At 38.7% G+C, this 27,494-nt stretch overlaps 1 long non-coding RNA gene across 1 annotated transcript in view; it reads left to right on the top strand.

Moving 5' to 3' along the window:
* LOC127059845 (uncharacterized) overlaps window positions 1-23,936 on the top strand; it is a 55,471-nt gene extending 31,535 nt beyond the window's left edge. The window contains exons 2-5 of the long non-coding RNA XR_007778046.1: window positions 14,549-14,608; window positions 18,072-18,215; window positions 22,829-23,022; window positions 23,827-23,936. This is a non-coding gene — a long non-coding RNA (uncharacterized LOC127059845). The remainder of the gene's footprint in view (window positions 1-14,548; window positions 14,609-18,071; window positions 18,216-22,828; window positions 23,023-23,826) is intronic.
* The last annotated feature ends 3,558 nt before the right edge of the window (window positions 23,937-27,494 follow it).

Here is a 27,494-nt window from a genome sequence, read left to right as displayed (position 1 = left end):
GTCAGAAAGAAGACAATGTTTAACCTAGAGATGTTTCTAGTTCCATAGTTTAGTTCCATAACTGTAGCCCATGTTTGACCTTAGTTACAGAAAAAAGAAACTAATACTACTTCAGTTATTCAGATATCAGCTAGAAGTGGAATGTCAAATCATGGGACTTGGGAAGGTAGAGCTAAAAGAAGTGTAGGGAAAAAAACAGGGAGAATTTTTGTTCTTAAATTCCTAACAAAAAGCTCAGGTCTGAGCTGCTTCCCTGCAGCCTCTCTGCAGACAGAGACTGGCCTCCAACTTCCTGCAGCTCTAGAGAGCACTTTTTTACTCATCACTGCCTACCCTTGAATCTGATATACATATATAGAAATGCAAGTCTACATCAGAAAATGAGATGTCTTGCATGTAAAAGGCATATCAAGAAGTAATGACATTTTTCTGTAGAAGAGTCTAACTGCTGGTAATTCCATTAGAACAGTCTCTTTGAAGTCAAGTCCAGAATGTGATTGCAGTACAGGATTTTCTAGTTAATATCTCTTCTCTTTTTCTCCTTATTTCTCCTGTAGGTGTAGTACCTGCTGACTTTTAGCCAGAACCTGAATGCCCCAAGGGAGAGAGAGTTTTCAAACTTCCTCCCCCTTCATTACTACAGAGGCAGTTATCTAGCTCAAACAGGCAGGGAAGCTTTCATGGGAAGTTGTAGGGGTTTGAGAGGATGGTCAGCACTGTTTTCAGCCTGTCTGCAATGTAAGACATCTATGCAGAATCTGCTTTAAAAGTTAAAGGAGGAACATGAATGGCCATATCTGAACACCCTGCTGTTACAAACTATCCAGTTTATCTGTAGTGTGTGGTTCACAATATTCAGTGACTTATAAAGAAATAGATATATTGTTGCACTTTAGAAGATTTTATTAGTTCATATTTCTGATTTCTTTGGGTTTTTTTGTTTTTTTTTATTTAGAGGTCATATTGCAGGGTGGGGATGCAATTCAAACACTGGAACTGGTGAAATGTCACATTCAGTATAGTTTGCTTTTGATTAGTCTGTGTTTACTGAACAACAGCTTGATCTTTCCATTTGACCCTTTCTTGTAGAATTCCTCTCTCTGTGAGCTATGTGACCTGTTCTGTCACTTTACCTCCCTACATGCTTTACCTTGGAGAAACTAAATGTTTGCTGAGTGTTTTCAACACCCCATTCCACTCCTGGTTTACATTTTTAATATCTTCTACATGTGGGGGCTGCTTTGATGTTAAAATTTGGTTTGTATCATAGGTTTTGCACCACTGTTGATGCTGCAGAAAGCTCAGTGTGTGTGAGGGTTATTCTAATCAGCATCTACCTATTTTGATTATCTAATAGTAGTCATGAGTTTGATGATTTAGTTGCAGTAGATGAGATGTAGGTTACTAAATAGTTGATCCAAAGCTGAGAGAATTCAGGGAAACACTGTTGACTGAAGAAATCTAGAAAAAAAACTGCTAGGGAGAAACATTTTGGAGAAACCTCTCAAAACAAAACAAAAAGATTCCTTTTGCTCAAATTAGTATTAGTGACTGATGCAGATTTGACATTATAAAAGACAAAGGGTGTTTGTGGATGCCCTTAGTCCATATTGCAGAGCTGGGAAACAGTAAGGGTGAAATTCAGATTTGATGGTAATAGTTTTGATTGTGACATGACCAGGGTTAGGATTGATCTTTGGAAATTTAATCATGTTAACTTTTCAGGTTATTCTTCTCTAAATTCTCTGCTGTCATTAGGACTTTATCCCAGTGATTCCCGTGTAATTACAATGAATCAAAAGCAAAGGCTCTGGGGAGACCTTAGCTCAGCCTTCCAATGGTTAATGCAGCCCTATGGGAATGATGGAGACAGCCTTTAGCAGGACCTGGTGCAATAGGACAGAGGGTAACAGTTTTAAGCTAGAAAAGGATATATTTAGACTAGGTTACATTCTTTTTGTGATCAGGGTGGTGAATTACTGGCACAGGGTGTCCAGGGAGATGGTGGATGCCTCATGCCTGGAAACATCCAAGGCCAGGCTGGACAGGGCCCTGAGCCCCCCAGTCCAGCTAAAGATGTCTTGGCTCATTGCAGAGCTGGGTGTGTGTGATTGGAGATCTTTGCAAGACCCTTCCAACCCAAAATATTCTATATTCTAATGAAAAATTTCTGAGATTCCAGCTTATCAGTACCTCTTTTTAAAAGCAAGAAGCCTTTTAGGACAGATTGTTACACATGGCAGGCTCTGAGAGGAGAAATGCTATAAAAGATGATAAATACATTGCTCCACTTTATATTTGGCTAACATCTTGGTCTGGAAGATTTTTTTTTTAATTTAAGTATGCATAGCCTTGATTTCTTAGTTCTAGAAAACACATATATTTCACATGTATTTAATTGCTTAGCAAAGTAATTTGTGGCACTATTGTATTGCAGTGTCAATGCCATGTTGGGTTAAAACATTGATACAAAATTTAGTATATCTGGTATTTCTAAACATTCAAGTAATTATATTTATTGCTCCAGAAATAAATATGGAAATTATTTTGCAATTTTCTCTTTAATGATTAGGTGTATTGGAATTATTTTCATATACTAGGCAGTTGAAACAGTATGTTTTTCATTCATTTCAGATGTTGAATAGGAAATCTAAATGGATCAATAACTGATTAACCAGAATCCTGAGAATGCAGAGGAAACAAGTCTTTCTGTCAGTAACTTATAATGGCATCTCACAAATTGCAATTTAGGTACTCTGAAACTCTCTAAGAACTCACTAGAGAAAAATACAAAAAAAAACCAACCCCAAAAGCTCTATTTTATTTTGCTGCATGTGGAAGGTCACAAGATTCCACTGGAAAAGATCACAGTGGTGGAAATGTTTGGGTTTATTTTTTCTGGGCTACAGCATGCTTGAGGAAAATCCTAGCTTGCATTTACCAGGTTTGCTTTTTTGCTGTAAACTTTGCTCAGTAGAAATTGCATGGCTCTGCTGAACTTGGAACTTCTCAGTTATTGTGGAATGGAAGGAATTCCTGTAACTCCATGAAGTTTTAATAACATTAGAGGTAGGACTGACCATTCAGCTTCTTTTGTTTAATTTCCTTTCTCTGCTACACAGGTCAGATAAATTATCAGTCTAACCCAGCCTGTGCTTGCAGCAGCAGGTGATGATAATTTGGGGAGCACAACTGGGCCACTTTCTGCTGTCCCATCTACTTCTGCTCTGCTCTTCACCTACCTCCAGGTATAATGATCATGTCAGAGGTGTTGTGGGGCATGCAGTGAAGAGGAAACAGGAGAAAAAACAGATGGAGCTGTCGGGGTTTATTTGAAATTTTTCCTGCTTGGTAGTACAGAAAAAAAGTTATTTTTTAAAACAAGGTGATGCAAAGCAATCTTTCAGTTAGCCTTCACATCCTCTATTACCTCTCACTTATCCACTTTTCTTTTTAGCTAAATGTGTTCCTCTTACTTTTATGGGAAAATAAAATAAGCCAGCCCTTTTCATTAATACTGCAGAAAACATTCCTCTAAAAGAGCCTGGGCAAAAGCAGTGCAAGAAGACAAGTACAACATTTAAGTAATTCAAATTTATGCAAAAAAAGAAAAAGAAAAAAGAAAGCATGTGCCAGACTTTGAAGGTTGCCATATTTGTGCCAGGATAGTTTTGGAAACCTAGATTTTTGCCTTTGGCCATGACCCCAATCCTCCTTGACAGGCTCCTGAAGTGCCCTGGGAGCCTGTCCAGAGTCAGTGGCAGTGGTGAGAAGGCTTCCCTTGGGTGGCTCTGGGGGCACAGCCAGGGAGGTGTCTGCTCCTGCCAGGAGCTGTCTGCTCAGAGAGCAGTCCCAGGGCAGCCTGGCCCAGGGGGACAGAGCAGGGCCCTCGGCCACATCCTTACAGCCCTGCAGCTGCTTTGGCTTCAGAAGATGCTTGGAGATCATCTCCCTGCTGGAAATCTGTGGCAGCTTCCCAGGACTTCACAAACTTGTGCCTTAACTAGTGCCAACCAAAGAAAAAAGACAAACATAGATTATAGCCCCAAATAAGAAGCACAGTAGAATATTCTATTTTGTTCAATTAATTAATTATATATAAGCTGTTATCTGCTGCTTCTAATGCTTATGTAAGGTTAAATACACAACTCTTCACTGAGATGTGGCTGAAGGGTGTCCCAATCCCTTTTCTCTGGTGTCACTATCTCCTGATCATCAAGCAAGGAGAAGTTCCCCAGGGAGAGAATGCTTTCAGAGAACATATCTGCATCCTTATACAGGAACAGGTGTCAGCTGAGGCCTAATCTGAGCATTACAGTTACTCTTGGTGCAGTGATAATGAGTCTTTGCTAACGGTGTTTAACCCTTACTTAACTGGCTTAAATGACATTTTCTTTTCTGAAGCAGATTATGTACTAAACAGGATTTATCCTCTCACTTTCTCAGTGGTCACTGGAAATGAACAGTGCTCCTCTCTCAAGGCATGTGAGGGGTTGATCAAAAAGCTGGCATTAGAGTGACACCTCCCCATCTGGTGCTTGTTTTTCTATATTTTTATAAAAATTGTTCTACAAAGTGTACAAAAAAACTCAGGCCATATTTCAGGCCTTGTTCCTTTGGTCCTAGGTATATTTCCTTAGTCTGACCAAGGTGGGTGTTGACTCTCCACTGCCTGTCTTCTGCTTGTTCAGTGATCTCATACTCACTTGATATGGGAAACTCATGGGTGGTATTTGCTCAGCTCATTTGATAAAACTTTTAGCAAATTCTGCCTTCTGACAGATGCTCTGTCACAGTGTTTTTAGGGGAAAAAAATGCAGCAGACAAATTTCAACTCCTGGCCCTCCTCTAGCATCTTGGACAGGTCTGTAAAAACAAGCTGATGGATGATGTCACAGGAGCCCTGGAGGAGTTGCACAGTAATGACCACCATCATCAGGCAGAATACTTTCTCATCCATCTCAGCCAGGAGAGAAAGGACTGCTATTTTAATGCAGTAGAAACATTTTTAATGGGGTGCTTAGTGGGATTCTACACACATCTTATTTACTAGTATATATTGAAACATCTCAGGGGAATAATTTCCCTTTAATAATATTTTAAAAGACTCCAGTCTAGAGCTTGTTTGTTTAGATATGCATTTTTTCATTTATTTTGAGCTTCTCCGTCCTCCAGGTTTTGTCCTAAACAGGACCTGTAACCAATAGCTAATTTTCTTCTCACACAAAGTTTGCACTGGGCTGGTTCTAAATAAACAGTTTTGTGCCTTTGAAATTTGTTAGCAGATTTCCTGAGAGGTGATTGCCTGATTTGCAAGCATGGCAAAACGGTGTGGAAATTTCGGACAGTGATTATTATATAGGATAAAGAAACAAACAATTTTAGAAGTTAGAGCCCTTTGCCGTTGTTATTCTCTGTGTTGCTTTTACGCAAGTTAAAAACATGTTACTTTTTCTTTTTAAATTACTTCAACTTGTTCTTTATGTACTGCATGGAAATAATAGGAAACATTTTTGTGGTGGAAATAATCTGCTTGGCTTTTCAAGCAGTGCTATTTATCTGTGTCTCACTGCACATCCCCAGCAGAGGGTTGGACACTGAAATGCTGATTTAGCTCTGTACCCCTTACCCAGGGCAGCTGGACCTGCAGCTACAGTTGTGCCCTCTGTGCCCTCGTGGTGTCCAAGGCTGTACTTGGCATTTATATATATATGTGTGTATATATATATATATATATAGATATATACATATATGACTATGATATATATATAATACACATAGTACTATGAAAACATATATATAAAACATATATATATAAAACATATATATATAAAACATATATATATAAAAACATATATATATATATACATAATATATATATATATAACTATCTATATATATATATATATATATCTATATATATATACAATACATATACATATATATATATTTGAACCTTTCCTGGAAGGCTGTGTAATTTCTGAATGCTTAAGTAGTAAGAGACAGTATTTTTTCTCCTAAAATGAATGTTTATATTTAGTCAGTGAGCATTCCCGTGTACTGCCTTCCAAAGCAAAGGGGAAAAGTACCTCTGCTGTCAGCTGCTCTAAACCTGCATCTAATCTCACAATTTCCACATCCAGCACTCCCTGTGTACCAGTTACATGGACATACAGGGAACCTTTTATTGACCCCTTAGGCTGCACAAAGATCAGCTGTGCTGAAGCCCTGTTCCATCAGAGGCAGCTCTATCTCCAGAAAACATTACACCCCAAAGGAGGCAAAGGGTGACAACTCTTCTCTTTCTGAATGAAAACACTGGTGTGCCTCTTTCAGTGTCATTGCTCTGGAATCTGTCATCTTACATAGGCAGGGCTGGCTTTTTTGCCTTTTTTTTTTTTTTTTAACTCAATGAATTTAAAGTAGCCTACCTTGGTTTTGGCAGGACTTTAGTTATGAGTAATCTTGCTTCTTGAAGAGTGGACTAGTAGGAGGGAATGCACTGTATCTTGGAATCTGAAGCTCTGTGTGATGTCTGGCTGCTGCAAAGTTTAATCTTCTCTATGAATTAATTTTTTTAGGTGAACTGGAGCTTTGTATCCTGACTGAGACTGTAGTCAGTGGCTGGAGGTTTGCAAAAAGGGTTTATTAATTTGTCTCAGTTATCTAAAATTTGTTAGTGCAATCAAACAGATGAGTAAAATAGAGATGTGGAGAATATAGATCATAAATATATATTTTGTTCTGACCAGTAATCTAATGTCAGACTGTCATTTGTCTCCTCTGACTCTGTTTACAATTGCCTGCAATTGAGACAGAAAATATTGCTCAATTAGATAAAAAATTAATTTTTAATTAATTATTAATTATTTAAGACAGTGCTGTCTTGCAGAACTGGCATGTGTCCAATGGAACCTGGAAGTGCCCCCCCATATCATATGATACCATGAGTTGAATGAATGCAGCAGTTGCATCCAAGGAGGATGTGGTGTATATCCATTCTCCTCCAAAAAGTATATTGTTGACAGCCTGCTGTTCTCTGTATTCTTCCTGTGCACTGGACTGAGATTTTTTCATTTCATGCATCATCATTCACAGCTTGCTGGAGTAGCTCCATGAAGTCAGTACATATCCCTCACACACACAAACAGAAGAGGGAACAATATCTTTTTGCTGTTGTTTTTGAAAGCTGTGCACATTTACATAGATTTAATTTTCCTTTTTGCTTGCTAGTGAAGTGTATTGGGCAGGAAGGAAGAACAACCTCTAGTTATTTTAAGCTCTTTGTAAGCTTGAAGTTCATTACTAATTTGTTACAGAGTTTGGTTTGCTTTATGGTTTTTATCACTTCAGTTAATATGAAAAACAACCTTGATGTAGAAGAGGAGGTATTGCATAGTCTAGCTGAAATCACCTTGACAGTGCTTCACCCCTAAGAGTTAAGACATTAAATTAAAACTTGTGAGGTGAGTGTTCTCTTGGCTTTGATCTAGGTGTGCATATGGACTTAAAAATCCATATTCTGCTATGTAGCCTGTTGTACTGATTCATGAGGATCAGCAAGGAACTGGTTCATTACTTTAAAGTTTCCCAGTGTGGGGAGTCCTCAGCAGGTGAGGAGGGACTATCAGGGATGTGAGGCAGGAAACTGCTCTTCTGTGGGCTTGACCTTAGCATGCCTTTTGCTACCTGGTCTAGTTTAGAACATCAAAATGACCTGAAGCTAAATGAGCTGCTATGAAGTTGGATTTTGTATCTCTGTGGTGGGAAGTGCAATGCCTTTTTCCTCTAGTCAAGGTGTGCAGCATGCTGCTCATGCTGCAGGCTGTAGCTGGGAGCCTTTGGCAGCAGTGTCAAACTGAGGATCTCCCACTGCTGGCTCTCCTCTCTGTCCCTTCCCTGATCTCTGACTGCTGGCTTGTGTCTTTGTGGTACCCTGTCAGTTGTGGAGTCACTGAGGGCAGGGCATGAATGAAGGAACAGCATCCCCTGGTAGGGATGGCAGATGGAAAATGTGACTCCTTGAACTGCCTGGATCCCTGCATGCTTCTGAAACCCCAGCTGCACTGGCTGGAAAGACGTGGCAATAGAATGAGCATCAGCAGAGAAGGGGGGTGGGTATGTGGGTTGCTGTCATGTGCTGGGTGAGCCCAGGGATACCCATCCATTTCTGCAAACACAGCTGAAAACTCTCATCAGACTTGTCCAGAACACAAAGTGTGAGGGTTGAACTGAGGCTGAACTGCAGGGTCTGGAGGCTGATAAAATAAACATGAGATTTAGGTGCTGATTAAAGATGTATGTGTTTATGGGGGAAAACAGCAGGGAGTTCTGAGAGGCTGATAGAGTAATGGGGAATTAACAGCAGCAGTGCCATGTTTCAAAGCAAGATGGAAAAGAAGGAGGCTGTTTTGAGGCTTAATGCTGACTCTCAGGCACACAGTATTAGGAAAAATCTTGCTGGTTTTTCTTTGTTTAAGGAAAATTATCTCATATATTCTGTAAGACAACTGCATCAAATTTATGAGAGATTATTTTTTCTGATTGGTTAAGTGGGGGAAAAAAAGTTGTGTTTGGATTTTGATTTTGGTTTTTTCATCAGTTTTCAAAAGTTGGATGTTATTTTTTTAGAAGCAGTTTTTTAAAAATTTATCTTTTCAGGGTAAACTCGATTCAGCACATAATATTGCTCATTTGGGTAGGGCTGATTACCCAGGGCAACTGAGCCCTGATTCCTAGAAATCATATTTTTCTTGAAGGACTGTTTTTTAGTTCATTGATTGGTTGGTTTTCAAATTACTGATCTGTGGCTTTGAAACTGCATCCCAAAGCATAATATATGGTCTAAAGTAAGTTGTGTTATTTCACATTTATATCTCCATAGATTTTGAGGGAATGATTAATAAGTGTAATACTATCTCAGTATCATCTAATAATACACAATCAACATCCTTATATGATATCTTTAATAATATCTCCTGGGCTGAGCAAACATTTGCAGCACATGCCTCCAAGTTGTGCTCTGAGGATGTCCAAATCCTTGGATGGTAAGGTTGTTTAAAGGCCCCATGGCAGCTCACAGTGGTACAAAGTTCTGACAGAGCTTCTAAGCCAAGGCTGAATTCTGCTCTGCACTGTGTGAAAGGAGCAGGCACTGCTAGAAATTGCTCTTTGTGAGTCAGCCTCAGTCTGTGTGTGCTGTGCAGTGGCCAGGGCCATGTGCAGTCACAGCAGTACCTGTGCAGGTGGGACCTTTGCATGACCTTTGCCCTCCACATCACAGGGAAAGTCATCATTGTAATCACAGCACTTTTGTGCTCTTCAAGCTTTTAGAAGCAATGTACATTTATCTCTATTGATATCCTCACAGAAAAGAGAATTTCTAGGCTTTTAACTGAGCAAGTTTTGTTTTAGCCTGTTTTCTAAACTCAGTTTAAAGGGAAATGTGAGTACACGTTCCTGTTGGTGTTTCTGACTGTATCTATATTGTGTGCTTTCTTTTATCTAAGGAAAGAAATTAAATCCTTTTCCTCCAGTTTCAGCAATATTGTTTGAATAATGTTCTGGGTGCAGCCTGAACTGCTCCCTTCCTCACTACAGCCCTGCAGGCAGTGATCATGGATGGTTTGAATGCTCTGTGAGTAGCTCAGTGTCTCCTCATATCAATAGTTTGATACCTGCTAGTTTGCTTATGTGGCCAATACTAAGTTAAACCTTAGGTGCTAGTTCTTCCTTTTGTTTGCTCTTTTGTAAGGAAATTCAGTCTGTGCTGTGAGCATTTGAGGCCAAGTGAAAATGTGGGACCTGGGATGTTGCTTGGGAAGCCAAGCTGCAGTGCTGCCCCTGGGTGCCTGTGAGCAGCCTCCCAGACCATCACTTTCCAGCCTTGGCCTGGATCCTGAGACATGGAACCAACGAAGAATCTGCCCAGGAAGTCATGCCAGCTGCTCTCCTAAAGGTTGCAAGGATAGAGGTGTTGCTTACTGTCTGTATTTTTATCCAAACTACCACATTTTAGGTCAGAAGTACTTGCCAGAGACTTGCAACGTTGTGAAATGAAACATGCCTTGCCTCTGCTTCCTCAGAATGAGCTTTTTACTTCCATAAAAATCCCAACTCATGGTTGGAAACTATTTAAACTTATTGTGTAGCATAAAGATCTTTTTCATAGTGGTAGTTGAAAGCTTATAAAATTACACTAATGTGATTTTAAAAGCTTGATCTTGCATTTGGCAAGTTCAAACTAGCATGCCAAATTAGTGTATAATACTAAATCTTATTTTGTTTTCTAAGTTTCAATTCACTTAAAAGTCATGACAGAACTTGATTTTTATTTTCAATGGGAGAAAAAGAGAGCAAAATATTTGTGTAACATTTTTAAATATTGAAAAGATGCCATTAGTTCTACTTTCAAGGATTCTCAGTTTGTGTTAATAGGGATAGGATTGAGCTCCAGGAAATGAAACCAAGAACCTTAGAGTGAGAAATTACCCCTCTCTAAGTGCTTCTTCTCTTGTTTTTTGGACAGTTTTTTCAAGTGTGAGTAAAAATAAAATATTCAATCATTGTTTAATACTTTCAGAGGAATGCAGCACAGTGAAAATCTGTACCTAAGCTGCAAACATTTTAACCAGTGCTGTATAATAGAAATAACTTAGTAACAGTTTATTCTCAGTTATAATGAGACATGCACACAAACCAAGGTAGATTAAATCTCAAAGTCCAAATTCTGATCTTAATTAACACCAGTGTAAATCTACAGTAAAATCACTGAATGCAGTATTACAGCAGGATCACTGAAAATAGATTGGGGTGTCAATGTAGCACAAAATACTGGGCTCTTCTCTCTCATTTAGCAGCACTCCACTTGTATAATAATGTAAAGCTAATTGTCCAGCCCTAAGTTAGCACATTATATTGGTCTGTAGCTCTTAATTAACAGAACAGGCTTTTGAGTAATTTGAGGTACGCTGCATTTTAAGTTCACAAGGAATTTAAAATCTATTAAATTTAAGATAACATTGCACATAAGTCATTAGAGTGACAACTCAATTCCACATCCCAAATACTTGATTTAGCAGCACAGTTCATTGCTGCCAACCACATAAGCAGCTCTCATGCATGAAGAGACAGCTACAACACTTCTTCCCCCTGGCTGCAAGGGCAGCTCCTTCAGGAAGGGCCTGGAGGCTGCCTGGGCCACTGCCAGCCAGGCCACCCTGGATTAAAATATAGAAACTTATCTCCTCTGTCCTACCTCTCCAAAGGCAGCTTGTGCTCTCAGGTTAAAACCTGACAAATCTTTCAAGTGTCAGAAGAAGTTGCAGGAATAATTATGTCACATTTGTAAAATTCAGTAGGCATATTTTATGGTTAAAAGCATCTCATAATTAACTGTCTTTGCAGAGTCATAGCAGTGCAGCTTTCAAAAGCTTAGTAAGACAGCTTAATTTGGATGAAAATTCCTTGTTTAAAGCTTTTCTGCAGTGTTACCAGAGTTTTTCAACACTCAGTGGTAATGAGGCACCTCGTTATCAAAATGACAGAAATGCCATTGTGTTCAGAGTATGTGATAAAGATGATTGTCACATCTTGTGAAAAAGACTTTTGTATCATTTTAACCTACCATTAGGATACAAGCCATACCATAATTCTTACTTTTGTTGTGGTAACCTAAGAATCCTCTAGAGACCCAGGAATTGCTGTGTCAGATAGACCTTAGCACCTGAGGCAGTGCTGAGAAGACAGCAGCTCTGCATGGCACTCCCTGCCTTCAAAGGGTGAACTCCTGCCCCAAAGTCCAGGCAACACCAGCTCTGACCAGTCTTTTGGCAATTTGGACAGCATCTCTTTCCAGCCACTCTGGTGTTTTGCTACAGAAACTTTTAAAAGACCGACTTAGAAGTTTGTAGTTGCTCTGGTATGTTGGGAAGGGGGATGGCCCATTTCAACAGTGATGTCATGGGCAATTGGGAACTGAAGCTTTCCTCTCCAGTAAGTTTTGAAACCAAGTTGATGCAAAGGCATTTTGAAGATCTTCCCCTTTGCTTCTTGCAGTTGGTGTTCTTGAACAGAAAATAGACTCTGAACACAGATCTGACATTTAAACAAACTCACCTCTTTTCCTCCTTTCTGTTCCCAGGAGACATGGGAAAATCAACCCAAAATGTTCTTAACTCACTTTCACTGCTTTCCCAATACAAAAATGTACATTTTCAAAAGCATTATTCTGTTAAAAGTGCATAATGTACCTTGGGAAGGGTGGAGATCTCCTTCAGTCATGGCTATGTGTTTTCCCACATTTTTATTTATCACTATTTGCCCTCCCAGTGGATCCCTGGCTGAGCTGGCAGTGGGCTGTGGGTTGTCACTCAACACCCACAGCTGCCTCCCAGCCCAGGCAGAGCCAAAGCCAGGGAGCCCAAGGGCACAGGGCCACCAGAGATGGGACAAGTCCCAGTCAGCTCTGCCCAGCACGAGCCCAGAGAGCTCCTGGGGCTCTGCTCTCCAGGACAGTGCAAACCTGTGACCTCCTCTGGCCATGGCAGAGGTCGTATGAACAAGACAACTCAAGTCATATTTATGCTGGCTGTGAGAGAACGATTGGCATCAGCAAGGACACTCTGAAAATTAAACCAACTATCCTGTCTGGCAGCCTCAGTGTGAGAACCTGGGTGCTTCCTTCAACCACCCTTACCTCAGATCTGGTATTAAGGAGCTAAATATAACACTCTCTGTTCGAATGTGTTCCTTTAGGACCACTCAGCTCCAGAGAAGATGAGATATGCTTTTTGGCTAAAGCAGGAGACTCTCAGTAGGTATTTTTTCATGTTTGCTGGGCAGAGGCTCTGTGGAAAAAAACATAGATGTATTTTTGTCCTTCTCCTACTTTTCTATAATCACCCAAACAATACTACAAGAACAAACCAGCCCTGCATATGAGAATGAATGCATTTCAGGATATGAAAACAATTTTACATTTTACAACTTGTCATCTGCTTTTTCAGTTCAGCAGAAAAAACTGCAACTCCCTCACCCAAGCTATGCTAGATGACAGGAAGATATTTACTACTGTATTTTCTTAGAAAAACAGAGGAAATGAGTCCTCATGCTCCTATTTCCTGCATGGGTGTTCTAACCATTAGGTACTGTCAGCTGGAAAGAGACAAAAGGCAGACTGAACTTCCTTCAGTTTTTTAAAAGATGAGAAGCAAGTAGGCACCTCATGTTAGAGGAAATGTGGACATGAAGAACTAAGAGATGCTCCTCCTCAGGGGCAGGACACTTGGCAGCACTCTGTATTTATTTGCTGCTTGTTGAAGAAAATAGAGTGTTTGAGCAGCTCAGCATCTGCAGGGCAACCCAAAGTGAATTTTGCCACATTCTTACATTGCTGTCTGCTGAGAGCCTCAGCCCCATGTTCAGGGCTCCAGGTTTTGTTTGCATATCTTTATTTAATTCTTTGTTTTATAGGCACTTTTATTACACCTACTGCTTAACTTCTCTGTCCCTTCCTGAAATCAGGGGACAAAAGACACTGCATTTGCACAGTAGAGGATATATGCATCTGATGGAAAGCATTCAGATAGTTTGATAAAAATAGAGTTGTGGAGGAAGATGAATGTTTCTTAGAAATATTAATCTGGGCCTGATCTTGTGGGACAATTGGAACTAAAAATGTTGGTTTTGAAAAGGTGTGTTGGTGTTCAGAAGTCCAGTTTAGACTGAGATAAGAAACTTGTTCTGGCAAACGTGGTGGATACAGCAAGGCATGGTGTTCTCTGGCTGAGATAATCCTGAAGGAACTTCATCCTGCACTGCTGGTAGCACTGGCATTTGGTGTGCTACAGCTGCTGCAGCATGCCCAGGAAATTTAAATTCAGTGTGACAGTTCTTCAAGTGGCCTTAAATAAAAATTATCAATTTGTAAAAGTGTTTTCCAGAGTTTTATCAAAGGAGTGGAAAATGCATAGGACAATAAGTCAAGTTTCAGGATTTGTGTTCCAATTAGACTTTTGGAAATATGATTGTTTTAATTCATGTGGGAATTGCAAATGAGAACTACTGGAGCAAGAGGCTCACTAAATCTGAAACCAGGGTATTGTTTTTCTCTCCAAGTATTCAGCACAGTAAATTTACTCTTCTAGTAGTATCATATTGTAACTTTTGAAAATTACCTTCCAAGAATGTGGTCTCTTACCATTACATAAAAATATTTTTACTTCATGAAGGACTATAAGGATCTGTAGAAACAGAGGGTTTTCAAGTGCTATTAAACTTTATTTTTCATTTTTAGCAGATTGATGGATTTTTAAAATATCCCTGAAACCTAAGTTATGTAGTTTTGCTTCCTAAGTTTTATATTAAAATTCTTTAAATTGTTTATTAGTAGAATGGAAATAAAATAGAAATAAAAGAGTCTAATGAGGTACTAATTTTTCAGTTTATTCAGTCCCTGCTTCTCTTTGTTACTTCTAGTGTGCTAATGCTTGTGTTCCCTTCTGTGCATTTTTTTTGTTAACCTTTGTTTACACTTAATCTTTTTTAGATGAGTTCAGTGAAGGTTAACAGCATTTGACATCTATTTGTAAAATGAAGAGGAAAACAGGTGGGTATTTTTGTTTTGTTTTACTTTGTTGGTTTTTTTTTATTTTAAGAGAAATTCAAGTTCTATAAATACCTTTCTTTTTCTGTAGTTCATTATTATATCAAATGGTGTCATCTCAAATAGATATTTACTTGCTATGTTCTAGCCTTACATAAAGAGAAGAATTAATCAAAGTGCATTTTTGGCCATTGTTCCTTAGGAAACATGTTGCCAATATCTAAATATTTTTTAACATGCAAACCCTTCATAGCCCTTGTTCAGAGCCATACTGTGCTTCCTGGCAAACAACAATATTGAGAGAACTGGCAAGCTATTTTGGAGGACACTGAAAGCTTTTGGCATCACCTCAGTGAGAAGGTTTTATTCTATTTTCCTTTGCTGCAGACACACAAACATGGGAATGACTCACTTTGCCCTTCTGAGTCATGTTAGACACTCTTGGGCAGAGTGATTGTTTTAAGAACCCCCCAGTTTGTTGGGGGTTTAGCATAAGGGACAGTAATGAGCACACAGCAGAGGTGCCTCCTGCAGAGCCCCCTGCAGCAGGGATTTATCCTGTGCCTGGGGATCGCTGGGAGTTCACTCCTGGCTCCAGCTGGGCTATCCCGTGACTGCTGGGGAGTTTCTGGGCCATCCAGGGAACTCAGCAGGCACCCAGGCACTGCTCTGTCATCCACTTATGCAACTATAACAAAAGGACTTCCAAATTCCATAACTCTTGCCCCAGGGGGAAATTATTCTCATTTGTCCCAGTTAAACACCAAGCCCAGGTGCAAAGTCAGTTGCTTGCTCAAGCCCATGGATATACTTTTGCAGTAACAGAGGATGGATAAATGGGAAGAGAATGTTTTCCCATCATTCCGAGGTGGTTTTAGCTGGAGTTATGAAGGTTCTTCAGAGTCAAAGGTTCCATGGGCTCATGGTGATTTGCTTGTACTTTAAAGAGATGCACACTGGTAGTTGATGTGCTAGTCAAGTACTTGCAGTTCTTAACTTGTGCCATCTGTGATCAGGATGACCTTGGTTCTTAGCCTTTCCAAATAAAATGTATGGTTCTTTTCCTGAGAATTCTCTCAGTGAAATGTGTGACCTGAAGCAGCTCAGCATTTCTGCTGAATGACAATCTGCCTGGGAACAGGAGAGGGCTGAGGGAAATGGAGCCCTCAAGTGTTATCCTTGGGGGCAAGAGGTGAGAATCCAAGGCTGAATTTCTGCTTTCAGTGGCTTGACTTTACAGTTGCAGCACCCCCAAATGAACTGCTGCTTGTTTTAGAAGTGAGAGTAATTATTGAACTTATAAATACATTTGTGATCTGTCACTCTTTACTTAAGTGCTAACATTTTTAATTACATTAATTTAATTAGATTAAGTTACATGCAAATTGATTACATTATTTAATGTAACTTTCTGACTTGGGGTGTTCTCAAGTAATTGCAAACACAACTAATTAATTTTCATTAATTTTTTTTGGTTTTGTAGCCATTTTCCATTTAGAATTTAAATTTAAAGGGGGTATTAATTTAAATGAGGGGAAAAAAACCTTAAAATACTTCAGAGATAAGTTAGAAAAATCCCAAATCTTGCTCCTCCAGATCTATGAAGCCTTATCTTCAGAAAGATATGATAAAAAACCACCAAAACCACTTGGAGATGGTAATAAAATATTAATTTTTTTAGGCAGTGAGTGCAACTTCTTGAAAAGTTTTCCAAAGTAAATCAATAAGATAATAATAATAATAATAATAATAATAATAATAATAATAATAATAATAATAATAATAATAATAATAATAATTTTCCAAGTCCCTTGTATCTCTTGACATTAAGGCATTTCTTATAAGAACAAGGATCTAAATGGTAGGTACAGCCCCTAATGGCCAGATCCAGAAGAAAAGAATCCTGTATGTGAATTCAGCTGATTTTATTGCAGAGCTTAAGAAAAGTTGCAATCTGCTTTATGTGCTGGCATTTGTGAAAATGAGCTAATTCTGTTAAGGGCATTGTGTCCCTAATGGTTGCATAATGGCTGAGTTAAGGCTAAATGCTGTAATAACAGCTTTGTATCTTCTGATGTCACTGATTCATCCATGCCAGTAACTAACTTTCTCTCCATGTCAGGGGATTGAGAGATGCATCAAACTGTACCAAAGGGAGAAAGAGTGGCCATCGTTTTTTTGGTGAAAGCTGAATTTGCAATATTTGCTAGAATGCTTACCTAGAACATCCTAAATTGTTTATGCTCGAAAGTCAAAAGTTTTCAAAAGAAATTTTCTCTAATGGTAAATTTTAAAAGAGGGACTCAAAGGCATGTAGGTTCTTTGTGTTGAGATTTTAGAATGCTGGTTTGGATATTTGGGAACTGCCATGGTACTGCAGATGGGAAGGCTCTCTTCAGATGAACTGCAATGATCTCTTCCAGAGTCCTAGCACAGACCAGTGGTTTAAATCATGGGAAATAAATTAGGGAAATAAAGCTAATAAAAGTTTTATTAGTTGTAGTAAAACTGCCAGTGCAGTTTAGGCATATCTGGTCCCAGCAGCAGCACTTTTTATAGCTGGGTTGCCAGACCCTGCCTTGCCTGATCCTCCTTGCTGGGCTCTGAGTGTAGCTCAGAGAGAGCTCATTCCAGGGCCCCTGGTCACTTCTCTGGGCTGACACCTGCAGCATTGCCAACCCAGACCTCTCTGCGTGGCATGGGTAAGAAAGACTTCCAGGAGATGATTTCCACTTTAGTCTAAAAATTTATTTAGAGTTACATGAAGTGCAGCTGACTGGAAGCTTTACTAGTTAGTTCATGGCTCCTAGACATAGAAGCTATAGGACAACTTTTTTAAAAACATGTTAGGAATTGTTAAGGTATAATTTATCTTCAGCACTCACTGCAGCTTTTTAAAGAATAGCAAACATACTCTGAACACAAGTAAAAATTTTTGTCATAGTGTACACCTAGAATAATCTCCTTGTGATTAATTTTGAATAGTTTGCCATATAAAAATGAATTGGTCAAAGATGTTTCTGAAAAAGAATACATTTCACTTTCTTTGTCCTGTTTCTCAATCACTGCAGCTTAGTAGCTTCATCTCTGAGCCAGGTTGCATCCTTTAAAAAGTACTGGATTCTTCCACTAGGAGAAAATGATCAATAAAATAATGTTGCTGTGTTGTGGCAACATTTCTAAGTTGAGATCTTTTGGGGTTTTTGGCTGTATTGTTTTGGCAGACAAACTTTGGTTGAAAATCTGGTGCCTGCTTAAAAAAAAACAAACAACAGAAAAAAACCAGTAATGTTTGTAATGTTGTCACACCCTCACAGAAGCCACTGGGAATATTTTAAACTCCATTTAATACATTTTAACTGAACTATTTGAAAATATGCACAAATGTAACTGTGCCTGCTGTTTCCTGCATAGTTCTCTTCCAACACTTGTTGAAAGATTTTTTTCTTTTTTTTATTATTCCTAGTGGGAGAAGAAGGACACTGGAACCTGTAAAAATGTCCAAAAACTGCTCATTGAGAAAACAGGGCTTTGGCTGCCCTTGGCAACAGCATGGGATTATGGATGAGGAACGACAGTAACTGTAAAGTGTAAAATCCATGTTGGTTTGGTGAGTACAGGTGCACACAAAATGGCTAAGGAATAGCTACACAGTGCCCCTGATTGGGGCAGGACCATACTAAATATTTCTTTCATACACCAGGTAGAGGAATTGAATTAGTTTGCAAAAGCTTGTTTCAGTTCTGAAACCTACTCCACGAGAAATGTAAAGGCAAAAACTTGATCAATTACTTCAAAGGGAGAGTGTTTGAAATTATTGTGTTTTTTAAATGGTATTTTATTTAGTCAATGTCCTTTGGGATCTTTATGTATTTATAAAAAAATTCAGAATTTTTTAGTCCTTTTCTACCAGTTTTATAGAGAGAGGACAACCATGAGCTCATTCTGCTCCAACCAAGTTACCTTTACAGGGGAGAAGCAGCAAGTGTCCCTGCTGAGCCATGATTTACAAGGTAAATAGCAAATGCCAAAGATTAAGTGGTGGCTTTCCCTTGTTTGGTGCTTAAGGGAAGAAATAGGGTTACTTCTCTGTTTAACCTGGGCTAAGCCATGCCACTCTTACAGTGTATCATTCTGTGCAAGTGCTTCAGTTCCTCAAGATGGGCATCTTGGGAACTGAACATGTCAGGAATTAGTGTTGTAAGCATGATGCCCTTTCTAGTTGAGGGAAACAACTTTTTCCTGTCCTTTCTTACTCCAGACTGCAGATTTTAAAATTCCTCAACAACAACAAAAAAAAAAAAAAAAAAAAACAAAAAAAAAACAGCTTGAGAGGTGAGGGAATGTTCCCACTGAAAATCTTTTCAGCCTGGCTGTGATCAGTATAATATAATCCATATAATATGGACTGAGTTATGTGATATAGGATGGATTATTGGTGTTCATTAAGTGCTTTTCCATGATAAGGCTCGTGGAAGGCTAAAGGCTTAAGGCAGCATTCTTGAGCTGTTGAGCTACCCATGGGCCTTGATGCAAACTGAGTCAGTTCTGGTGGCTCCAGTAAACCAGTCTCAGAAATACTAACCCCAAAGAACAGCTTACTGGGATCACATTGCTATCAAGCACTTCTCTACTCCCAGACTTTTAGAAATATTTAAAAGGCAGGATGGTACACCAGTGAAAAAGAATCATTTAAACCATGAATTTCTGTAGCATTTATGTAGCAATTTGTAGGGCTTAATCTCTCATTGGTAAATATGCTTTATTTAATGTTTTTTTCTGAATTACTTCTTTACCATCTGAGTGGGATCATATACTAGGCTAACCTTGAATTTTTTGACCCTGTCTATTTCGCTAAGAATAATTAAAAGTTTGTCCAAATTAAACCAGAGTGAAAGTCTCAAGGTATATTTTATACAGAAGACATAAACCAAGAACCAGCCCACCTGATGAACATATGTTTCACAATGTGTTGTGTTTAGTGAAATGTGGTTTTGGCCTTGACCTTCTTGATTCATTTACAAATTAAACTGCTTAAAACTCCAGAGGACCCAACTGGGCAAAAAAGTTGCTGACAATTTTTAAGATATCTTTCTAATTGTGTCCAATGCCAACTTCAGATTATTAATTGTACAAAATGTGTTCTGTTCCTACAGTTGTTTTTATTCATTGCCACCAAGAACTGGGAAAGTTAATTTTCTCCTTATAAACACAATGTATGGATCTTACTAAAGACAAATACAATCTAGTGAACACTGAACTGAAAAATGCTTTTTTACAAGACTGTTAAAGGTCTATCTAAATTTTAAAAAATGATGAGTAGAATGAAGCAATGTCTCAATGTGAACACCTAAATGTTTTCTTTCTGGAACTCTAGCCTTTATTTCTACTTTGCTAGATTTCTACTACACAAGAGCACTGGAGCTGTTAAAGCCAGATGTGATTGGTTTGCAGCTTTTTCCACCTAAAGGTATAATATGGTTTATTTTCTTTAATTATGGCACAATTATTTGCTACTCACACTCTTTGTGAGTAGCTGCTCGGCCTTTTCTTTACTAGTCTGCCTTTTGCCTCCCAAAGTGTGCTTTCCAAAGTCTGAAATACCTAGAATTTATCCAGAGTATTATTTTTGCAAACCTGCAAAGTGAAATATGGCATGGAAACACCATTAGCAATCCAGACATTTAGCTAAACACTTTTAACCAGTACAAGCTTATGATAAAGTGTCAGGTGCCCTGCTTCATTAAGTAGCACAAATTGAACAGATCAATTCAGTAAGCCATTAACAGCATTATGCAGAGATATTTTTAGACACTGCAGCTATGCTTCATCAAAATGTGTCTACCCTCTTCTTCCTCTTGCTGCTTGAATCTCCTCACTGAGCTATGCATTGTACTGATACCATAAACTTTCAAACCTAAAACTAGCAGAGAGGTTGTAAGCACAAATGCAGCTCTAGGAATTTGGCTTAGCAGGCAGGACCACTTGAAGTTTCACCTTTCAAAGTACTTTTGTCCTTTTTTTAAATTTATTCCCGTTGCAGGCAAAAGTTTAATGGACCAATTAATAATTCATAAAATACTTGGCACAATAAAAGGATTTACTTCCGTGTCAGGTAATATCAGGAATCCTGGTACTGATTTTTGAGACAGTGCAGAAGCTGCAGTATCAGATAAGTTTTACATTTTCTTGGAGGGATTGTGAAAGGGTACCCTGCACCAAAAAGGCTTCTAATGAGATGTGTCCCTGAAGGGGACAAGTAGGTAAGCAAGATGAGCTCATTTTCATTTTGCAGAATGCAGTGATTTGAGCACAACATTAAGGAAAAAATACCCATTTGAATCAAAGGACGGGGTGGTTGAACATCCTTGGGTTAAATGGTGTATATGTGCCCAAGGTTTGGTTTTGTCACTAGTCTATGAAGTGATGTGCAAAGAGAGGAAAAGAAAAGGATGTGACCAAATAAGCAAGGTGTAAGCATCCTGTTTATTCATGGTTAGTGGTAGTTCTCCAAGAACATTAGCAACAACCTTTCAGAAGTCCTGATTACAGAGAGAGATGCTGTGCATATTAACAGCTGGTCATTGCCTGAGAGAATCTGCAACCAGACTGACAAAAGCAAAAAAAAAGGCAACAAGTCAAGGGAAAAAACCAAGGCCACTGCATTTAAGTAGAATGGTAAAGATTGAACTAAACAAAGTTAAGTAGATGACATCACAGTGGAAGAAGAGAGTTGTTCAGAGTGTCTCTCACTTAACAGATTACTTTGGTAATGATGAAAAAGGGAAAAGTGGGAATCCAGTAGGTTATGTTTTGTAGGAATCTGCACAGTAAAAGATATCTGAATTTTATCTCCTTGTTTTAAGGAACATGTGCAAGATTTGTTCTCTGGTTGCTTTATTCCAGAATCTAGACACTCACCAACCTAGCTTGCCTCAATAAGAAGCAAAACGACTATTCTTATTAAGAAATTATTGCAGAAATTTATATAGCTCTGATTCAAACTTTTTTTCCTAATTAAAAGGTAACCAGTAAAGTGTTTTAATAAAGACTTTTAAGTTTTTTACTTAAAGAAACAACATTGCATTACTGTGCCTGATCTGCTTTGGCATGAAATAAGATCTAGGCTTTCCTAATAAAAATCTTTTATCATTACTCACAAAAAAAAAATAATTAGAAGTGTTGAAATTAAACTGTGTTTAAAAACTGTGCACTAAATTTCAGGGCAGGAAATATTAAAATTGGGCATTTAGTTATCCCCACTTCTGGTTTATAAATGGTGTCTGCTGCAAGAAGATATTGGATATTAATAAGTATGAACAGAGTTATGCAAAAAGAAATCAAAAAATATTACAGGGCAAGATTGAACATATTTGCAATGATGTTTAAAATCCTTGAAAGAATATAATTTCATTTAGTTTAGGGGGTTTTCCTTGTTTTGTTACAGTATTAGCTTGGGTCTCACATCTGAGAAAACATTTGTGACCCAGCTCCCTTCAGTCCCCAGCGTTCCAGAGTTGTTAAATCCATATTGTTTTGATGGTGTCAGCTGTGTATTGCCTTCATTGCTCTGGATGCTGAGACTGATCCAGGGTTACCAGCCTGATGTTCCCAGCCCTGGGATGGGACCAGCAGCAGCTGGTAACCCTTCACTGGTAAGGGAGCAGCAGTGTCCTTTGTGTGGCCAAGGCAGGGCAGGGAGCTGGAGGAGGAGGGCTCTTGGGGTCCTGCCAACACTCTCATCTGAGTGTCCATAAAAGGTATAATATATGAGGATGCAATAGTTGTGCACACAGCTCCCATTTGGGTTTGCATGTGTAAGTGGCCTTTGAGGATATCTTAAGGACCCTTTATCTTTTCCCTTCCTGTGAGTGAACATGACATTCCCATAAGGACATAAGAAAGGTGATCAGTACCATGGGAGTGGTACCTCTAAATTCCTTCAGCCACATCTTGCATCAGCCCTATGTGTGCAGAAAGGACAAGTGTACCCCATAATTCACATATTTAAAGAAATCAAAAATAGAGCAAAAAATATCCATGTACCTCTCCAGTGCAGTGGGAAGAGGATAAATAGGATGCTGTGGAGATTTCTCACTCTTGTGCTTTTCAATTTTACTCATCTTTGCTTTTAACCTCAAAGGAAATTTTACTTACATACCAGGGACAAGACACTGGCAGTGGCTTTTCATGGGTGGAATTCCTTTCTGTTTATTTCTGCAGATGGAATTACAGCCAAAAGCCTTTCCTTCAGCACAGTTCTGCTTGTCACTGTTGCACGTCTTGACATTGCTGGATTAAATAATTATTAACTCAGGGAAAACAGAGCAGTAGTTTAAATTTTTGAATTATAAGTTCCAGGTCATAATAATTATTCTGAAAACCATTCAACTGCTAAAGAGGACAAGGGTTTAACCGTAAGTATTATTTTCATTTGTTTGTGTTATTTGAGACAGTTGTAACTGGCTGCTTAATGGTCTGTGTCATGTAGGTGTATTATTATCTCTCATTGGCACATTTTACTCAGTTATCATTAATGGCACAGAATGTCTTTCCCATCATTTTCTCTTGGAATCCTAGATAGAGAGCAAGATCAGTGGCAGTTTTATCAGCCAGTTACATTAAGCTGCTCTTTGCCACTTCATCTCAGACTGGGCCCTGCTCTACATAATGTCAGTGCCACTCCACTCTCTCATTTGCCAAATGAATAGCAGGGCTCTCATTAAATTAATGCTATGATTTTTTGCACTGGATTACTGGCAATATGTTCAGTTTGCTCTTTTGATTTTATGGAAAAATGACTCTCAAGTACTAAAGAATAAATAACCACAGTTATACAAGACCTAAAGAAAATAAAATGGTATTTGAGTTATAAAATCAGTCATGGTTCTTAACTGAAAATTCAGCAGTAATTGGGGAGATTAGAGGCAGTGAAGCACATTAGTTCAGCTTGCAGACCTACTGTGTGGTCACTTGTCTTTTTATTTGTGCTAAGTAATACAGCAGGTAGAAGAGAATAAAGAACAGCTTCTTAGTCACTTGTGCCTGGATAAGTCTGCACCTGACAGGTTTATAGTCAGAAAGTCTGACATATCCAAGAGCTTTAAAGGAATGAAGTTTCTGACTAAAGAAATCCAAAATACTCAAGTATTTAACCCCCAGAGAAACAACAGTCTTGCTATTATCAGGAGAGAATGATGTATGCTCTTCTCTTATCTTAGATATGGAGGAGGGTAAGCAGGAGGAGAAGCAGCCAGTTTGTAATATTCTAGTTATGGAAATTGGCTGGAAAACCAGGAAATCCAACCACATAGCCATCCCTTCAGCCTGGTAAGCCCTTTCTGGTTTGAAAGCAGTTCTGTGTCAATGTTTATTGACTGTTGGCCAAATGTGAGCATTATATCCAAGGGAATGAGCTAAAGGCTCTTGAAAAATCAGTGTCAAATAAAGCAATAATATGAAACTCTTAAAGAAGAGTCAGGGGAAAAGAGTGAGAATGTTGATGTGGGCTTTGGCAGTCAGTTTGCATTAGCAATAGCACAGAAGCAGTTAGAAGATTACAGAATCTTTAGGTTGGAAGAGACCTTCAAGATGGCACCTGGGCATGGGGCTACTGAAGGAACATTTCAAGTTGTGTGCTGACCACACTCCTGGGAGCAATATCTCACAGCAGACTTGGATGTGTTACTAGGTCACTGTCAGAGAAATTGTTTGTATTACCCTCCTAAACTTTGGTCATCAGAGAAACTTTCAGTCAGATAAGGATGGGAGGCTTTTTTTGTTCTTTGCAAATAGTCAGCTGTCTGTTTGCTGAGTCTCTTTCCAGTGTCTGTCAAACCAAACAAACCAAATTCCTTGCAGTGTAGTATCTGACATTTGAAGCAAGTGAAAGGCTTGGTGAAGATCAGTGTAGGCCGCTGATACAATGGCATGTTGAAATGAAATTAATAAACATGGGTGTTCTGATGTGCATTTTATACTTAAGCTTTTCACACTTATCTGTGGTGTCATGATAGCTTTTATTGCCACCTTTTTCATATTCTTTTCCAGTAGCGCTAGAAAATTGTAAAATGCATAGGTGGAAATAAAGGAAAACCATTAGAAATTAGAGTTTTTTTAAACTGTAAGGTAAGATGCCGATTAGGTCACGCCCTGGGACAGGTTGCCCAGAGAGAATGTGAAAACTCCAACCCTGCAGTTGTCAAAATCTTGAGTTGATTGAAAAATCTCAAAATCTTGCCTGAGCAAGGCCTTGAGTAACCTGATCACACTTTGAAGCTGGTCTTTGCAGGCCAGATGTGCAAAGCTCTAACTCTTCTGTTCAATTGAAGAACCAAATCTGGCTTCAACCTTTTGAGCAGTGCTTCCTTTCTGAGTTTCTCGGTGTGTGTAGGGGGTTCTGAGCAAGGGGCTGTGCCTGAGCTGCTGCTGCACAGGGGCAGTTCCACAGATGGCTGACAGGTACCCTGAGCAAAGGATGCTTATTTCTGTGTGTCTTCATAGCACCTAGAAAACACTGTGGGAAATCTTTATGATAAGTCTGTATTACATGTAAAATAATACCTTTTTTTTTTTCCCTGCCAGGCATATATTAGCATGATTTACATGTATAAGGAAGGAATTTAAACTTTTCTGTTATTTTATTTCGATGATAAAGTATTTTTTTGGAGACATCTTGTAGTCCACAGTTTGTTACAGAATGCTCTGAACTGCACTTTTGAATTCAGAAATCATTATCTTTCCTAGAAAGGAATTTAGCAAAGTAATCAATTTATTTTACCAGGAAGATGGCATTTTGTTTCTCAATTATTCATTGCTAATTGGTTTCAAGTTGTCAGTAATAACATAAACCATAAAAACAATCATTTTAAACATGTTAGCATATCAAATACTTGCTCTGGAATTTTCTCTGGCATGTCAAGAACACTGATAGTTGGGTCACTTCTTTAAACATATTTTTGGAGACTTCATTCATTTTATAATTCTGTAACTGCATTTTGTCACATCAGCCTTCTTGTTGAAAATATTATTCTCTTGCTTAATAGAACAAGAAATTACCCTTGAGATATTTATTTTGCTATAAATTTTCCTGGTCAGTAATAATATGCTGACATTTCTGCTGAGAGAACTTGCTGAAATCTTGTGGGTTTGACCTATCCTTGAGAATCACTCCTGGGAAAAGTGCTCACTACAGCAGAAAATGTTGAAGTTCTGGTGTGATGATGTCATGTTAAATTCATTAGGAGTACACAAAAACTGAAATTTTGTTAGCCTCAGAAGATGAAGTATGATCCTGTGCAGTAGAAGGGAAAGAGATGAGTGGAAGAGAAAGAGAAAAATTGCTTGTTCTTGCCTGTTTTCTGACCTTCTCGACCTTATGCTGCCAATACAGATGGAGAAGACCACTGGGCCTTCTTTCTTTCCTTCTGCCATCCATTTTGGATTGATCTGCATCTTCTTGCACTTCAGTTTCTAGCAAGTGTTTTATTGTGGTTTAACTTGGATAGTTGCCATTAGTTTGTCTCTTGATTTTCAATTTTAGTAATCCCAAAAATTATGAGAATTACAGAGTTACAGCAAAACAAAACAGAACTTTTTTTATTCAAATTGTATCTTAGGTGACCTTCTGTACCTTAGTGCTGTGTTCCCAAAATCTCAGGTTTATTTGGGTGAGCAAGGTAGGACCCATCAGTCTAAGCAAAGGCATCTGTACATCAGGTTTGGGTTTTAGTCTCCCATGCAACTATTCATTTTATTCAAAATTAAAGTCTGACACAGATCAGCTGCCTAGTCTCTCCATGAGCTGCCAGGGAATGAACAGCACAGGGGGCAGTGCTCAGAGGTGGGGTGAGGTGGATCCTTCTGCCCTTTTTACACATAGGCAACTAAGGGAATGCTCATACCAATAGCTCATCTGGATAAGCAAAAACCTGACTCTAAATTAAGCTAAAATGTTTTTTAATATTGACTTGAGGTTAAAATGGGATCCCAAGACACAGCACATTGTTTTACATGCTCAGACTCCATTTGGGAGCCCTGAGCCCTAGTAGGTCTTGTTTCTGTCTGTCTTGGTTGAACAGTGACACAAACTCTGCCCCGGTGTCCCAGACAACAAACTGGTTTTTCATTACAGAATGCTCTATCATTATTCCCAGCAATTTCTAAGGTACTGGTGGTATTTGAGCTGGTCTTTATAAAGGGAAAATAACTTCTGAAGGCAGAATGAAAGATGAAGAGCTCTTTCAGTGGCAAGGCTTCATCCAGCACCGTTGCTGAGACTCGTTACATGAGCACTCCAACGCTGAGGAAGGCCAGACCTCAGCAGCTGTCCAGGCTCTGCTCTTGGCAGATGAGTTCTCAGCTGTCCAGAATATGCTCTCACCTGTAACTCCTATCAGAGAAACTTCTCTGGTGGCTCTCTGGGTTTTTTTGAAGAATTTTTATTACCAACAAAAAAGGTGGTAGGGCCATTTCAGAGCACACTATGGAAAAACATTAATGTTTTCAACAAAATTGAGAACTGGGTTAATTGCTGATTATTAAATTGCTTGACATGGTTTTGTTCTGTCCTTCAAGGTTTCCAGGGGTTATTTATTCCTTTTTAATGCAGTTAGCACAACTCATGAGGGAGGGTAGATACCAGGTATCAGTTTGTTATTCTTTAGCAAATAGTTCACTTAAGCTTCTCGAAATGCTACTATTGAGGAGGAATTAATTGAGTGCTGCTGACATAGAGTGATTATCTTCTCCTTTAAACTTGTGATTGGAAATAGATTTTGCTTTGGCTTGAGGCAGTGTCACTGCATTTTATATGAAACAATAATATTGTTTTCTGAAATGCTCTATTCTGTGATTCAAATTTTTTTCTTTATCAAGATTATATTTAATT

Source organism: Serinus canaria, chromosome 8 (assembly GCF_022539315.1).
Source record: "Serinus canaria isolate serCan28SL12 chromosome 8, serCan2020, whole genome shotgun sequence".
Classification (NCBI taxonomy): Eukaryota; Metazoa; Chordata; class Aves; order Passeriformes; family Fringillidae; genus Serinus; species Serinus canaria.
The sequence above is the reverse complement of the archived record's forward strand: the minus strand, read 5'-3'. Positions and strand labels throughout refer to the sequence as shown.